Source organism: Cryptomeria japonica, chromosome 10 (assembly GCF_030272615.1).
Source record: "Cryptomeria japonica chromosome 10, Sugi_1.0, whole genome shotgun sequence".
Taxonomy (NCBI): Eukaryota; Viridiplantae; Streptophyta; class Pinopsida; order Cupressales; family Cupressaceae; genus Cryptomeria; species Cryptomeria japonica.
Genome location: NC_081414.1, coordinates 867,506,347 through 867,525,217, shown reverse-complemented (window position 1 = coordinate 867,525,217; position 18,871 = coordinate 867,506,347).

Sequence of the window (18,871 nt, the reverse complement as noted above, 5' to 3'; positions counted from 1 at the left end):
ACTCTATCCATCTTTAAATAACTCATATCCCCCATGGTGGCTTTAGGGTTTCCTTCTAAGCAATTAAGCCTTAAGGAAGTTTGGCTCTGATACCAATTGATAGACTTATAAAGCACTGAGAGAGGGGGGGGGTGAATCAGTGACAACAAAAACAAAACCACTTTAAACATAGACCAATAAAGATACTTAACTAATTTACTTAATACTATGCATACAATCCAAAATGATATCAAAGCATCCACAATAAGTAAAACATCACCATAACACAATTTTTATACATGGAAAACCCAACTGGGAAAAACCATGGTGAGATGGGACTCACAAGTTAACTATCTATAGAAATAGGTAACTAATCAGTTAAGGTCTACAAAAGTGCTCTCTTAGGAGTGAATCCTATTAAAGATCCCAGAGCTCTATTAGGAGCTATACCCTGTTAAAGGTAGTACCCTTTTGGGAGTAACCTCAGTAGATGATTTAAAACCCAAACTAATGGATTACCTTGTTAGAGGATTTGTACAATGAAGCTTGTCAGAGCTTACTGGGTTGGGGGATTTGACTTTTATAGTGATTAGAAAACAACAGGTGGTGTGATATAGAAGTAGCACAACTCTCTTGAATAGATCATCTTCTACTTTGCAATGGCTTCAACAACTTAACACTTCTATTGCCCATCATAAAAATAGTTCATGATAATGTCATTATATAGACATTTTATTTCATGTCGACTCAGGAATCATATCACAATTTACTAGCTGTAGTGTATCTGGATAATCTAACATAACTCATCACAGATTGCTACCAAATTTGTTAGTTAGGGATAACTCATCACGACCAGTCATAACTCATCACACAATCAGTGAAACTAGTTGGAACACCTATACTGGTTAAGAGTTATCCTCTTCCAACTCATAGACCAGTTGTCCTCCATTTTCTTCTTTGATGATCTCTACTGAATCCCCATGCTGGTACCAAGCCATTCTAGTAAATACCAGTTGTCTACATATACCGGTTAGATGCCCTCTAAACCATTTGAACTTAGCTATACATATAATACCAATTTTTCAATACAAAGACTTAGGAGTAATACCGGTTTGTCTTAACTAAGATGACTATGACAATGTGAACATATGTGTGTGTATACATGTGCCATCAATGACAATAGATGAAGTCTTCCATTACAATCAACATCAAGCCAACAATCTCAAATTCATTCTACATTTCTTCAGCAAATTTCTTACATAGACAATCATTTCATCCAAAGATACTATCATCAACAAAAACTCCAATAGTCGAAATATTATTCCGATCAATCTTGATATATAAATTACTATCAACAATACCTTTATTGAATCCAAGCTTCATCAAACACTTATCTGATCTGGCATACCAGAATTTACAGGATTTCTTCAATCCATACAATTATTTCTTCAACCGACAAACCATGTCCTTTCCATCTATCAGTTGAAGTCCATATGATTGCTCAATGTAGACTTCTTCCAATTTTCCATTAAGAAAGGTTGATTTGAGATTCATTTGATAAACATTAAAATATTTATGAGGAGCACAGGCAAAAAATAATCTAAGAACTTCAATTCTAGCTATTGGAGCAAAGGTCTCATCATAGTCAATTCCTTCCATTTGTGAATAAACTTTACAAACAAGTCTAGCTTCATTTTAGACAATGTCACCCTATTCATTAAACTTATTCTGGAATACCCATTTAGTTATAATTATATTTTTATCCTTAGGTCTAGGAACAAGAATCCATGTATTCTTTTTCTCAATATAATTCAATTCTTCTTGCATAGCTTTAATCTAATTTTCATCTTTGCATCCTTCATCAACATTCTTAGGTTCAATTTTAAAAATCAAACAAATTTCTTCAGCAAGTCTTCTCCTAGTCATTATGCCTTTATTCTTATCACAATTAATCTTATTTTTAGAATGATTCAACCTCACATACCTAGGAGTTTTAGGATTTTCTTGAATTTTAGGTTCTTGAACTCTTTCTTCTGCATTAACATCTGCACCTTCATTCTCAGGCTTTTTCAGAGAAATCTGAACTTGACTTTGGGTCTGTACTTATTTTTCTTTATTTGAGATGGCATCATGATCATCCAAATTTTATCTATAAGATCTAATCTATCTCACATTATGTTCATCAACCTTCCCCTTAGCACTCTTAACCATCTTTGTCAAACTTTTATTATAACACCGGTAGACCTCACTTTTAGTAGAATAACCAAGAAAGATTCTTTCATCATATCTAGCATCAAACCTTCCAAGATCTTCATCTCTTTTGATGTAAAATTTAATACTAATTTTTTTTTAAATATCTAATAGTAGGAGCATGACCAAACCATAACTCATAAGGAGTCTTACCAGTATCACCTTTCACATTTACCCACTTAAGAGTCTATACTACAGTACTCACAACTTTTCTTCAAAATACATGTAGAACATTTCCTTCAATCATCATGGTTCTAGTAGCTTCTTAAACTATTCTATTCTTTCTTTCCATAACATGATTCTAATATGTTGTCCTAGGAGAAAATTTGTGTCTCTTAACTCCAGGATCTTCATAGCATGCATTAAACTCACAGGATTTGAATTCTCCACCTCTATCAGATCTCAGACACTTTAGCTTCAATCCAATCTTAGTTTCAAATCTAGCTTTGAAAATCTTGAACTTCTCCAATGCTTTAGACTTCTCACTTAGGAAGGTAGCCCACATCATCCTTGGATAGTCATCTATCAACAACATGAAATTCCTGTCACCCTATAAGGTTCTCACTCTAGAAGGACCACATAGATCAGTATGCACAAGATCCAACAATCCATTACAATTATACTGTTTTATCCTATAAGTAACTCTTGTCTGCTTTCCTAATTAACATTCCTCACATACCCAATTAGAAAGCTTTATTAACTTTTAGATATCTCATTGCTTGAGTGGAACTTATCTTAACCATGCAATCAAAATTTACATGACACATACTTTTATGCTATAACTGACTTTTATGAATCTGAGCAATCACTCAAATTTTACCATTGGAATTTATGTGAAAGATATTACCTTTAGTCTTTTTCCGTAATGCAATCTTAGTTCTGGAGCTACTCAAGGTCTCACATTTGCCATTCTTTAATTTCAAGTTATATCCCTTATCAACCATGTAACCAACACTCAAAATATTATTCTTTAAAATTCAACATACAACACATTATCAATAGTATGCTTACCATTAAGAGAAATCGAATATCTACCATGGATTACACAATCTTTGTTATCACCAAATCTTACTATACCACCATCAAACCTTTCCAAGTTTATAAATTTACTCTTATCACCTATCATATGATGAGAGAAACCACTATCAATTACCCATTCATCTTTCTCCTCAACTTAAGCAACTAAACCTTTCTCCTCATTAGTACAACTTGCAGAATCTGTTGTTTAGCATCGTAAATTGTACACCCTTGCTAGTGTGGTACAATTCTATTCTTAGTTTAGCACCAACCTTAGTATGTTTGCATCTTGGATTGTAATTTCCCTTTAATCATTTATTTAATTAATTTAATTAAATAAAATGTCATATTTCATCACTCCCCACATCGTAAAATTTGGCCCTTTACCCTAAGTGTGGCCCTTTTTATTTTATTCCTCCAATAAATCATTAAATCATAAACCCTAATTATGTCTTATTTTGACTTTTAAGCCCTAATTTCACTTTGGGATTCACTCTAATATCATCATATCTAACGGCCTTGAAAATTTGGTGAAAATTTGTTCAGACATTTGCAGGTGCAACATTGTCCCCAACATTTTCCTAAAATTTTGGGAGAATAATTCTATGATATTATAATGCTTAACATCAAGAAATTGGTAGGAAATTTATATCCTAGGTCAGCCTAAAGAAGAAATTAAGATCTAGGGTTTCATATAGAAGATCTCCCTTTCTTTATTTAAAGGGATCTAAGGAAGAGTTTTTTGCGAATCCTTCTACCAATCACAAGGAGCCTTCTATCTAGTGAAAGAGAAGCTTATGTGGAGTCTTAAATAATATTCATCAAGCACTCATTAAGTATTGATCAAGTATTCATCATCAATTAGGAGCCTTGAAGACATTGAAGAATAGTAGGAGATCAAGTATCTTATATCTCTTCCTTGGGGATCAGTATGGTTTCAAGTTATTTTCATATCTTTGTATGAGATTATTTACACTCATTTTCATATTTGCATTCATTCTTCAGATCATTTAACACATTTAATTTAGAGTATTCTAATTTACATTTAGATACATTTAGGGTTTGCTTTGCAAAGCGTAGGGTAGCTCTAGTTTCTTATCTTTCTCATTTTAGGGTCTTTCACACACACAAGATTCCCATACACACTATTTTACTATACAAATCAACTATCATTCATGCAAAGGATTTGGTTGATCATTGAAGATCAAGTTGGGTTTATGTAAGAGGATTTAGTCCTTTGGTATTGAGCTTAACCAGAACTGTACTTAGGCATAGGAGATGTTATCATTATAGTTCATTCATTCTTCCAGATTGTAGTCTGGATTTCTATGTAGTTAGTTAGACTCCTTTTCTGATGAGTAATGCACTATAGGCTATTGGCCTTCCTTCAAGTGCATGCCCCTCATTTTTAATTCACATACATACTACAGAAGTATTATCAAACTATGTGTAGGCTTCACGCCATGGTTTTTCCCTTTACCAGGTTTTCCACATATAAATCTTGGTGTCATGTGGATGGTATTTATTCTTTGATTATTGTTTATACTTATTTTGTTTAACTACCATTCCGGTATTTGGTTTATGCATTTCGTTATTATTATGGGTTCTGGTATTAAATTTTTAAATTCTTAAGGTTCTGATAATCTGGTGACAAATGATTACCCCCCCCCTCTCAGTTGTCTTCTAGTTATTTGAATTGTCTAACAATTGGTATCAGAGCATTGGTCCTCTATATAGAAATCTTAACTACTTGAGGAATATCCTATGGTGAATAATAGTTCAAGTTCATCTAGTTCATCTGGAGGTATCTTTCAGAGAGATATTCCAAGTCTTAATGGAACAAATTACATAGTATGGAAGTTTCATATAGAGACTCATTTGAGATGTCTTGGCAAGGAGATTTGGGAGATCACACATAATGGTATTACACCTCAGAATCTGGCATTTGGAAATCCTCCTCTGGTAAACTTGGATAAGGAGCTTCAGAATGATTGTTAAACAAGAGAAGGCCTCTTGTGTGCACTTTCTAATTAGCAAATAATGGGATTAACTTAAAAGTCATCTAGAAAGGCTATATGGGATAGATTGGAGACTCTTAATGAAGGTGACCCTACTATTAAAATTGAAAAACATGATGGTTACTAGGTGAGATATGAGAACCTGAAGATGGAAGAAGATGAAAGGATTACTACATTCATGGAAAGGGTAAATGAGATTGTTATGGTAATTCAATATTGTGGTGGAACTCTAAGTGAAGATGAAATTGTTTCTAAAGTTCTGAGAGCCCTACCACTGGCTTAAAAGATGAAGGAATTTTATTAATGAGTTGAGGACAATGGCTAGTACATCTATCAACAAAGATACTTTGGTTGGGAAACTATTTTCTTTTGAGCTTGAAGAATTCAGACTTTCTAGATCTATGAATACCAAACCTAATTTTCATGCATTTACATCATCAACTGGTAAGGAAGATTGGAAAGTGTTGTATGAATGATATGAAGAGAGAAGATGAAAAATTTGAGCAATTTGAAGCCTTGTTTTATAGAAGAGTACCTAAAGGACCGAAAGGAAGTATGTATGAGGGAAAATCACCTTTTAAATGTTTTGCATGTAATAAGATTGGTCATTTTGCATCTAGATGTCCTAAAAGGAATTCAAGATTTGAAGAAGAAGTTATAGGATTTTTTAAACCTACCCCTGGATATCAGAACAAGTATAAGTTCAGGAAAAACAAAGACAAATCATGCTACATAGTAGATGAGGAAGGCATTACTGATTCTGATGATGAACTGATAGAAGATTCTATTAGTGGTTCTAGAAATGGGAAGGAATGGGTGTTCCTCGCTATCAAGGAAGATTTTCTAGCACTAAAAGAGATTGTATTGGAAGAGAATACATTTGATGTTAAAATTGAAGACAAGGATGAATGGGTAATTGATAGTGGTTGTTCACATCACATGACTGAAGATAAAGGGAAGTTTTTATCTTTGTAAGAATATGATGGTGGTCTAGTTAGATTTGGAGATGACCAAGCATGTATTATCAAATTAAAATGAACTATATCATTGGATGGTAAGAACAATACTGACAATGTTTATTATGTTGAAGTTTTGAGGCATAATCTTTTGAGTGTAGAAAAATTGGTGGATAAGGGATTTCAATTATACTTCAAGGATGGAAAATATAAAATTCTTAACAGATCTGGTTTGGAAATTGTAATCGATACATAGACAAAGGATAATATATTTCATTTGAATTCTAGTGAGAAGACATGTTTCATTGCACAAACAAATGAGAGTTGGTGATGGCATAAGAGGCTATGTCATGTGAATTTTGATTGCATTGTAAAGATCAATTAAACTAGGCAAGTTAGAGGTATACCTAAGATTGTGAAGCCCTATAATCCAGTATATAAGGAATTTCCAATGGGTAAATAGGTCAAAACATATTTTAGGAGTATACAAGACAAATATAATGATGTTATTTATCTTATTCATACTGATTTGTGTGGCCCTTCTAGGGTTAAAAGTTTTCAAGGTGATAGATATTTCATGCTAATCATTGATGATTATTCTAGAATGATGTGGGTTAATTTTCTAAGGGAGAAATCTAAGGCATTTTCAAAGTTTAAAATCTTTATGGCTAAAGTGGAAACTGAGACAAGATTGAAGATTAAATATTTGAGGTCAACTCATGGTGGAGAATTCACATCTAGTGAGTTTAATAACTTTTGTGACAAACATGGTATAAGGAGACAATTTTCTACTCCCTGAACACCTCCATAGAATGAAGTTGTGGAAAGGAAAATTAGAACTATCTTGGATGCTCCTAGAACTATGATGGTGAAATCTAATCTGCCTCATGTCTATGGGAGAGAAGTTGTGAGCACAATGGTTTACACATTCAACAGAGTACATATCAAAGGAGAAACTGGTAAGACACCTTATGAATTATGGCTTGGTACTACACCTATAGGTTAAGTATTTCAGAATATTTGGTAGTAAATATTATATCAAGAGAGATGATATTATTAGAAAATTTGATTCTAGATGTGATGAAGGCATATTTCTTGGTTATTCTAATGAAAGTAAAGCATATATATGTTATAACAAGAGATGCAGATAATTGTGGAGAACACTAATGTCAAAGTGAATGAGTTGAATAGAGGTCAAATCAGAGTTTATGAGAATGAACATGCAGTGGAAGTAATTATATCTAAACTGGTAGCATCTTTACTAGAACAGAGTGATGAACCAGTTACTATGATGGCATTAGAAAATTCTATAATAACTGAAGAACCAGGAAGATGAAAACAAAGTAAGAAGACTCTTAGGTGTGTGAGATTGAATCTTTTAGAAGATTGGATCTTTGGGGATAAGAATAATGGAGTAATGACAAGAAGACTAACAACTAGTAAGGTATGTTTAATTTCTCAACTTGAATTAGTATCAGTAATTGACGTATATAAAGATGAATATTGGATAAAAGCTATGGAAGGAGAATTAGATCAAATGGAGAAGAAGAACACATGGACTTTGGTTCCTTGACCTAAAAATAAGAATGCTATTGGAACTTAATGGGGTTTTAGGAATAAATTGAATGAGGATGGTCAAGTTGTAAGGAATAAGGCTAGATTGGTTTGTAAAGGATACTCTCAGAAGGAAGGAATTGGTTATGGTGAGACTTTTGCATTGGTAGCAAGGATTGAAGCTATAAGATTATTTCCTTCCTATGCTACCCTTAAAAACCACAAGGTTTATTAGATGGATGTAAGTGTGTGTTTCTGAATGGGGATCTTGATGAGAAAGTTTATATTGAGTAACCTGATTGTTTTTCACTATCAGATGATACAAACATGGTTTACAAGTTAAGGAAATCTTTTTATGGATTGAAACATGCACCTAGAGCTTGGTATGCAAGGTTGGATAAATATATTTTGAAGCTTGGTTTTAGTAAGGGTAATGATGATAGTAATTTATATTATAAGATCACTGATGATGACATACTGATTATTAAAGCATTTGTTAATGATATTATTTTGGGAGGTGAAGATAAGTTGTGTCAGGAATTTTCTAACAATATCAAGAATGAATTTGAGATGTCTATGATTGGGGAAATGAAATTTTTATTTGGTTTGCAGATTACTCAGATTGACAAAGGTATTTTCATCTATCAAACAAAGTATGCTAGGGAATTGTTGAAGAAATTTGTTATACAAGATTCTAAACCAGTAAGTACTCCTATGGTTACAAGTAAGAAAGTGACAAGAAAAGATATTTCTGCACCAATAAATCCTACAAGATACAAATCTATGATTGGTGGTCTCCTTTATTTGACTTGGACTAGGCCTGACATAATGAATGTTGTTTGTATTGTATCAAGATTTCTGAGTGACCCTAGATAAAATCATGAGAGTGTAGTGATAAAGAGATTTAGATACTTACAAGGTACATCAGAAAGTGGTTTGTGGTACCCTAAGGAATTGGCTTATTTATGATACTCATGTTCATATTTAGTCATTTTGTTTTGGTCTGGTAATCGGATGCTATCTTGTTTTCTGGGAAGCTTGGCTTGCAGTTTTGGTGAGGGTTTCACCGATAGACCTTTGATGGTGATCTTTGATGATATGCATAAGTGGTGTTGGTGTAACATCTAGAGGAGATTCAGGATGTTATTGGTGATCTTGTTCAAGACATGGTGGATTGGAATCATTTCCTTAGCATGTGGACCTATATTGGGTCCCGATTGATCTAGTTTATGGACCGACTTAATATAACATGTGGATTGGTCCTCTTGATTTGTTTTCAGGATGTCTTATGGGTTGGATATTATTTATTTGGCCTTAGGCTAACATGTTTTGTAATTATGTAATTGTCTATTTGTCTGGTGGCCGACCTGATTTTTTTTGGTTGAGGGTTTGTATATATATGATGTAAGATCTTATTGTAGAAAAGATATGGTTATGGGATTAGGAGATTATCTATGCAAATAATGTAATATTATTCTAGCAGAGGATTTGGTCGATCATTGGAGATTGAGTTGGGTTTATGTAAGATGATTTAGTCCTCTGATATTGAGCTTAACTAGAACTGTACTCAGGCATAGGAGATGTTATCATTGTAGTTCATTCATTCTTCCAGATTGTAGTGTAGATTTATATGTAGTTAGTGAGACTCCTTTTGTGATGAACAATGTGCTCTAGGATGTTGGCCTTCCTACAAGTGTAGGCCCCTCAACTGTAATTCACATACTTACTGCAATGGTTTTATCTGACTATGGGTAGGCTTCCCATCATGCTTTTTCCCTTTACTGGGTTTTCCACGTATAAATCTTGGTGTCATGTGGATGGTATTTACTCTTTGATTATTGTTTATACTTAATTGGTTTAACTGCCATTCTAATATTTGGTTTATGCATTCTAGTATTATTGTTTTGGGTTTCCATATTAAATTTTAAAATGCCTAAGGTTCCAGTAATCTGGTGACAACCGATTCAACCCCCCCTCTTAGTTGTCTTTTGGTTATTTGAACTATCTAATAGTGACATACCTCATCATGACTGCACACATTCCTAGTTCTTTGCAAATAGCACATAGACCATAGGGGAGTGTAGGATGACATAAGGACATTTTCAGCCCTATTCCGATGGAGATGGAGGTGTAGCAAGAGACAAAAAGATCTTTGTGAGAGAGATTACAATAGATAGACTATGATCTAGCAGTTTTCTAGATAGAGACAACCACACACCGTAGGATTATGATGGAGAGGGATCATAGAAGCTCCTCATAGAGTCACTCATGTTTCATATTATGATACACACCCATGCATCCCCACCATGGCTAGATCAGAAGGGGACATCTAGCCACCATTGTTTAGTTGTTATTCCTAGGGATAGGAGATGACTTTGCTTTATTATGAGGTATTTTGTTGATGTATATGATATGAAACTTATGGATTTGTATTTATTTATGCTTATGTCATATCTCAAACATGTTATTTTAGTACTTAATTGATGTATGCATTGCTTAGAATAAAAGAAACATGTTTGGTGGTGAACATGTATGTCTAGTTTAATTCCCATGTGATTGATTTCTTAATGTTTCATGATTGAATTGGTACATGTGTGATTTAATTAAATAACTAAGTATTTAATTAAATGCTACTTGATGATGTAAGAGAAGAAATGTGTTAAGCTTAAGAACTATATGAGTAATGTGATTTAATTAACTCTAATTAAATAACATGATATAATCCTACTCAACACATACAAAACTGTATAACATGCTAGCACATATAAAATGTAAATCTATTACAATTTACGTAAATGAATCCCATACAAACAACATAGTAAAGGAACACTCTTGTCAAGAATGAAGTAATGTAGACTAAACAATAAAATATCATTTAATCCTACATACTTTAATCAACATGTGCTAACACATTATGCAATTTTGAATAAAGAAAATGTTAAAAGAAGAGAGAGAAGATAAACCAGGAAGAGAGAGAGAGAGAGAGAGAGAGAGAGAGAGAGAAAGAGGCTAAGCATAGTATGTATGAAGGTGCATAGAAATTATAGGTTACTTGAGAGGCATACCTTCTACATCATCTATCTTCTAAGAACCTAATCCATAGACTTCAACAACAATGTATGGTCTAAGAAAATTAGGGCTGAATTTTTCTCTATTTGGGTAAAGCATTCACGTGATGATGATTTTCATATAGCACTAGATCACTCGCTGAAAATGAAAATTGAATGATTTGATCATTATAGATCCATTGTAAAGTTTTATGATACACTTGAATATGCTCAAGACCATTTATACACCATTCATCCAGCATCTCAAGTTGTTGAAGTCTTTGTTCTTTATAGGATTCATCATCCACTATACCCCTAAGAGAAACACTCAAAGAAGGGATTTCTAACTCCAAAGACATAATGACATTAACACCATAAACAAGATTATAAGGAGTACTACCCATAGAAACATGTACACTCATCTAATAGGCCCAAAGAGCATAGGTTAATTTAGTATTCTTGTTTAATGTGTTTTGAAGAATATGTTCAGTTATCCTATTCAAAGACTCAACTTGACCATTTGATTGAGGATAGTAGGGTGTAGAAAATTTATATTGAATATGATATTTCTCAAGGAACTTCTGCACATCCTTATTTTTAAAAGACATTCCATTATCCAAAAATAAGGTAGAAGGTATTCCAAATCAGGAGATAATGTTTTCTAAAATGAATTGACAAATTCCCTCAGCGGTAGTAGATCAAAGAGGAATTGTTTCCACCCCCTTCTTAAAGTAATTGATTGTAGTTATGATGAAATTATACCCTTGAGATGAGGGAGGAGATATTTTACCAATGAGATCCAAATCCCATGTAGAAAAGGGCCAAGATGCCACTTAAGATCGAAGTTCTTGGGTAGAGGCATGGATCAAATTGCTGTGTTGCTGACATTGATGACATTTTTTAACAAACACAAAAGAATCCTTTTCCATGGTTTGCCAATAATAATCCCATTCAGAGCAATATTTCAACTAAGGATCTACCCATAAAATTCTCCTTGTAAGCACCTGAATGTGCTTCCTCGAGAGCAATAGGGATTTCAGCTCTATTAAGACATCGAAGGAGAAGACCATTGTAACCTCTCCTATAAAGAAAATTAGAAAGGATAATGTATCTAGCAGCCAATTTGTGAATCCTAGCCCTAGTATTCTTATTTGTACAGTCAAGAAAGGTACCATCACTCAAATATATCAATATGTGAGTACCATTCATCAAAATATATAATGCAACAATATGTTAAATCACTAGGATTATCAACAATAGCCGGGGTAGTGAGTTTGTGAATAATGAATTTAAGATCTACCAAGGGGTCCTCTAAAGAAACTAGAGAGGATACACATGCCATCACATCAACATGTCGATTATCTTTTCACGGAACAAGTTCCATGGCATAAGAATCAAACTTTTGTAACAAGGATATAGCTAGATCCCTATATTGTGATAATTTGTCTTTCTTAGCTTGATAAACTCCTATCACTTGTCTTATGATTAGTTGAGAATCTCCATAGATATGAAAATGTTTTATATTTAATGCTAAGGTTTCTTTAATTTTAGCTATAAGAGCCTCATGTTTAGCAATGTTGTTGGTACATAAGAAATTGAGACAATAGGATAAGGGGATAGGCTTCTTTTTAGGACAAATTAAGACAACCCTTGTCCTCTATCCTGTATGACACTTAGAGCCATCAAAATACAACTCCCAAGTCTCATCAACCTTAGTAGATAAAATTTTTTCATTAGGAAAATACTTTGGGTTAGGTAGGGAGAAGGGTGAAGGAACCTCAACTAAGTGGTTAGTTTACACTTGACCCTTTATTGCCTTCTCTGAGACAAAATTAAGGTCAAACTTGGTGAACATCATAACCCACTTAGCTAATTGTCCTGAAAGGTCACTTTTGGAGAAAAGATTCTTGAGAGGGTTAAATTTAATGATAACATGGACTTCAACATTCAAAAGGTAATGCCTTAACTTTTGAGTTACAAAGACTAAAGAAAGGCATTGTCTTTCTATTGTAGAATATCAGACTTCATAATTAAGTAGAGTATGAATTATTAAAAAATTTAGACATTCTCTACCATCCTTATCACATTGTACCAGTAGGGTTGCAAGAGTGTGAAAGGAAGCACTTGTGTATAGAAGGAAAGGCTTGGGAGGGTCAGCAGGTTGAAGAATAGGACGATTAACCAAATATGTTTTAAGGTTTTCAAATGCTTGACAACAATCCTCACTCCATTAAAATTTAATATTATTTTTAAGTGATTGAGTAAAAGGAAAGGTACGATCCGCTAGCTAAGACATAAACCTACGAATGAATTGAATCTTTCCTTGTAAATTTTTGTGTTGGGAGATATTTTTAGGAGGTGGCATGTTAACAATGACATCTATCTTCTTCATATCCACCTCAATTCCATGATGTGAAACTATGAACCCTAACAGTTTTCGACTATCCATAGTAAAAATACATTTTGGAGGATTCAAGCGCATGTTATACTTACAAATTCTCTCAAAGATCTGATGAAGGATCTTAACAAGATCTGTGTGAAGAACACATTTAGCTAAGATGTCATCAACGTAATCTTCTAAGGTCTTATCCATATAATTGTGGAAGATAAGAGTCATAGCATGGTAATAGGTTGCACCCATGTTTTTCAATCCAAATGGCATCATAAGCCAATGAAATGTGCCCCAAGGTGAGGTGAAAATAGTTTTGTTAAGATCCCAAAAATCCATACACATCCTAATAATATTATTAGACTTAGCCACAAACATAATGTTTGAAATCCATGGGGAATACTCGATAGGATGGATGAATCCTACATCCAACAGATTTTCAATCTCAGCCTTAACAAGTAATGCCACTACAAGGTGAATATTTAGAATCTTTTGCTTCACAAGTTTAACATCAGGAATTAAGACAATGTTATGAGTGACAATCTTTGGATCAATGTTAGGCATGTTAGAGCACATCCAAGAAAATACTTCTGGGAGTTCATGTAATAATTCAAAATATTGTTTTTTCTCTTCTTCGTCAATACATTTCCCTATCTTAATGATTTTATCTTCAATACAAGGATCCATCTTAATATTAATAGTGTCACTTATTAGGAGATTTCTTTATTAAGGATGGCCTTTTAACTGAGGAAATTCTTGAAATATCTAATTTTTATTTATTTCTTTCCCAAAGTAAGCTTTTGCATTTAGACAATAGGGAAAACCATGATTATGGTGATAATGAGGAAGGTTGTCATAAGCTCCTAAGAATTTAGCTAAGGAATCATCAGTGGGAAAAACATCTAAAGCAAGGACAATAGAAGAGTCTTGATCAATATACTCTGGATATTTTATTGGGAGAGAAGTAGAAATGACATTACCACTAATAGATGGTCTCTTAGAGGGTTTATTATTCTTAAAAGGATCATATGGTAGCACAAATGTCATATCATGGAAGTTGTTTTCCAAGGGAACCTTTATCCCTTGTTCTTGAGCACCACATCCATTATCATTATATCCACACCTAGCTAGGATGTGAAAACAAGGACCATAAAGGTTAGCCATTTCTGAGAGAGGAGGAGGATTTTCATAGACTGAAGAGTCAAATTCCTCTCAGTTGGAAACTAAGAGGGATGAATTTTGGGAAGCTACCACAAAGTTATTACTCAATGGCCTAGACAGATCACTTTTTGGGTTCTTCTTATTCTTCCTTCTTTTCAACTTTAGGTTCTCTAGGGGAAATTTTATATTCCCATATGAAAGTAGGATTAAAGTCAAGGGATCCCCAATCATCTTCTACAAGAACCTTTTCAGGAGAGAAGGTATCATCCATATTAGAGTTGGGTGTAGAAGACTCTTCCTCATGAACCTTAGATCCACTTGAGAAAGTACAGGGAATAAATTCGGATGTGGGAGATTAGTTTGATGAAGTGAGCACACTAGTGGGAGTAGAAGATTTAGAGGAATCATCTAATATTTTTGGGGAATAATCAGTTGAAGAGGATTTGGAAGTTGATATTCGTAGATAAGCCTGGAGATTTGTGTCACCTAGCAAGGGATATGTTTTATTGTTTTAAATGAACTTAACTTGCCTAGGTAATGTAGATGGGACAACTTGCATGCTATGAATCTAAGGTCTCTCTAGTAACAAGTTGTAAGTTAATTCTCTAGAAATGACATGGATAAGTGTGAGTAAAGTAATAGGACCTACCTTAATATGCAAGGTGATGATACCTATTGAAGATTGGGATGTGGATGTCGTACTAGATTAGCAAACATTAGCACCGTGGATCTTGCTCTTTTGTGACCATTCTTCTATGCATATCCTTGTTCTTATATTTTTGCCCTTAAGATCAATTTGAGGATGATGTAAAGCATTGAGATCTCTTTTTGTCTCTTTCATGTTGACTCAAAAGACACCTTCTATTCCCTTTCTTCCAAGGAAGTTTCCTTTCTTTAGTGAATGATGATTATTATATTCATATATATATGATATACATGAGTTATCATATAACATACTGACCCTGAGGAAAGTGAAATTACCTCATGTTTTGTGTTCATTATCCTTAGGGTTATTCCTCGACTAGGATCTAAATTCTTGCTATAACATGTTCCCTCTCTTTCTCTCTCTTAGGTGTATCCTACCTTAAAGAAATCATTCCCAATGAGGCATACATGATACCTTTAACATGGGGTCATACACTCAACTCATATTTTTCCTTTTTGATACCTAGAGTCACTAAGTGGAATTTGTTTTTCTTTGTATTTTTTGGTATCCTTTCTTTTCATTACTCATAGTGATTCGAACCTTGCTACTCATAGTCTTGGTTTTCCCTTCTTGATATTCTCTCTTACTTTGTCAATCAAAGTTGTATGATACTTAGTCCACTGGGGCCTTGGTATATCTTCCCTCCTTGATGTGGTAGAAGTCTTTCAATCTTGTTTCCTTGTACATTACCAACAATATTGGCCTACGCTTATACTCTTGCTAAAGTTGGGGTTAAATGTAGTGTCATACAATTGTGACCCTCACAATTTTTGACCACATTAGGGTCCTCACACTGGCAAACTGAATCTCCAAATCTAATCAGAGACCCGAGAGTTTCTCATCCCTAAAACTACACCTTTTTTTGTCCCCCACATTGCTCAGACCTTCTTCTTGTCTTGAGAAAATGGTGTGGCACCCCTCTCCCTACCCTATCTTGGGTCCACTCTATTAAAATTGTGCATTGGGTTTTGCATTTTGAGCGGGAAACCTTCCTTGTGTTTTCCTTTGATGAAATATAAGTTGCATTTTCCCTCCCATTTGCAAAAAAAAGTGGGATAACCACAAAGTGGGAATAAGTTCAAGCATTCAAGTGCATTCAATAATTCAAGCATCTCTTTCAAGTATTGAGCATTCTCAAGCCTCCCTTCAAGGCTAGACGTTGCATTCAAGTCAAGGATTCAACCATTCAAGAGGAGATCTCTTTCATCATTCAATTTCACACTGGAAATTATATCTACATTCCTATTACATCCTCCCCAGAGGTGATTTGCATTTCAATCTTTCATTTACATTTACTTGCAAGTACTTTATTTCATCATTTGGTTAATTAAAAAACTGGGATTTGACCTGAAGGCAAACCCCCAATCCCAACCCTTTTTCCTCTCTTTTATATGTGTAGGTTTCAGGTGGGAAACTCTATTTGTAGATTTGGAATCCATTCATAGAGGTGGAAAAACCCTTTTTGTTTCACAAATTTTTTGGAGGATCATGTGCACTTTCAACACAGTCCTGACAAATTTTCCTCAAATTTGTAGGGTGGCTTCATCTAAACATATTATATCTAGATCTAGGTGCACAACTTCATCCCACACTTCTATCTCGATCTATAATAAGTTATTGACCACTTTTACACTTAGTCTCAAATCACACATAATTCGACCATCTTCCATTCTAAAAGAGGGGTTAACTTATCATTTTCACACCATTATCAATTCATATAGTATTCAATCTCTTTCCTAAAAGATTGGATCTATTCAATTTTACCCCTCTTTTAAATGTAATATGGATAAAGTGCTTGAAGGAAAATCCATAGTGAATCTTTCCTCTCTCCTTGGAGGGAAGAAAATCTTTCCTCTTGATCTCATCATTCACTTTTCCTCCCATTACATTGATATATGCTTTTTCTTGGAATGCAACTCTAGATTCTTTGAGATATTGATAGCACTTGAATTGTCATATTATATAGCAATATGCTCATCATAAATAACTCCTATGTCCTTCAACATCCACTTCATCAAAATTACATGAGTACAATTTCTAGCAACAATAATGTATTCAACTTCTACAATAGATAAGGAAATAGCATTATGCTTCTTACTTGCCCAAGAGACCAACTTCTTTGTCAAAAATAATACACCACCTATAGTACTCTTCCAGTCATCAACATCACCTGCCTAATTGGCATCTGGGAAAGCACTCAACGTAAAGTCATCATTCTTAGAATACTACAAACCAAAAATCAGTTGTTCCTTTCAAATATCTGATTATCCTTTTTGTAGTAGTAACATGAGATTCCTTAGGATCAACTTGAAATCTAGCAACATGACACACATCACCCGTTATATCAAGTCTAGTCTAAGTCAAATAAAATTTTCCACCAATCATAGATCTATATCTAGTCTAATTAGATTTCACAGAGTCATCATCCTTTGTCAACTTACATTTGATTACCATAGGTGTACCAATAGGTTTATAATCTTCAAGACAAAATTTCTTTAACATTTCCTTCACATATTTAGGCTGAGATACGAAAATATCTTTGTCCAACTCAGTAATTTGCAATCCCAGAAAGAATTTTGTTTCAACAATCATGGACATCTCAAATTTATTCTACATTTCTTCAGAAAATTTCTTACATAGACAATCATTTCATCCAAAGATATTGTCATCAACAAAAAATTCAACAATCAAAATATTATTTTGATCAATTTTGAAATAAAAATTACTATCAATAGTACCTTTATTCAATCCAATCTTCATCAAATACTTATCCAATCTATTATACCAGGCTTTAGGGGCTTGATTCAATCCATACAATGCTTTCTTCAACCGACAAACCATGTCCTCTTCATTTATCAGCTAAAGTGTTAGGAATCGGGAAGGACAATTGAGAGGGGGGGTTGAATCAGTTATCAATAAATTATAACCCAAAACAAATTATCCCAACTTAAAACTTAGTGCCGGTAAAATAGATTAACAGTTATATTAATACCAGTATAACTTAATGTATGAAATAGAAAGGAAAACAACATCCACAACACATGACATAGAGATACAATTTCCAAATAGGATCTTACAATTATTTATACAAAACCTAAGACCTCATCATTAGGTCAGCTCCTAAAAGATATTACATTTAAATCAATTAAAAAATAAGCCTTGGTGCAATACAATATGTCGGCCTTAGTACAATTACACATTAATCAATCAATAAACCATTTCCAAAACATGTTGTGCTAATCTAGAACATGATACCTTGTACCGGTTCATAACCTAGACCTGTCTGTTGATAAAGGAAAATATGTGAACCCGATCAATCTAATATCAAAAATATTAAATGCAAACATCCAATCCATGTATTCGACATAACCAAATGATCTCCAGGTGATAAAAAGTCATCACCAACTTCCTGAGCTACTGGTGAAACATATACCAGTGACTCTTCATAAGCCAATATCCATACCAAGACCACAATGTGTTGATTCAACAACAAACCAATCAAACTAGAGTGCCAAATTAATAATGTAAACCTCCAGAAGGATAAGTGTTGACATCAATGACAAAACCAATGCAACACATGATGAAGTCATTCATAATACCAACATAAAGTCCATCCGGTTTCTCAATGTAGACTTCTTCCAATTCACCATTAAGAAAGTTTGATTTGACATACATCTGATAAACATTGAAATCTTTGTGAGAAGAATAGACAAGAAATAATCTAACAGGTTCAATTCTAGCTATTGGAGCAAAGGTATCATCATAGTCAATTCCTTCCATCTATGAATAAACTT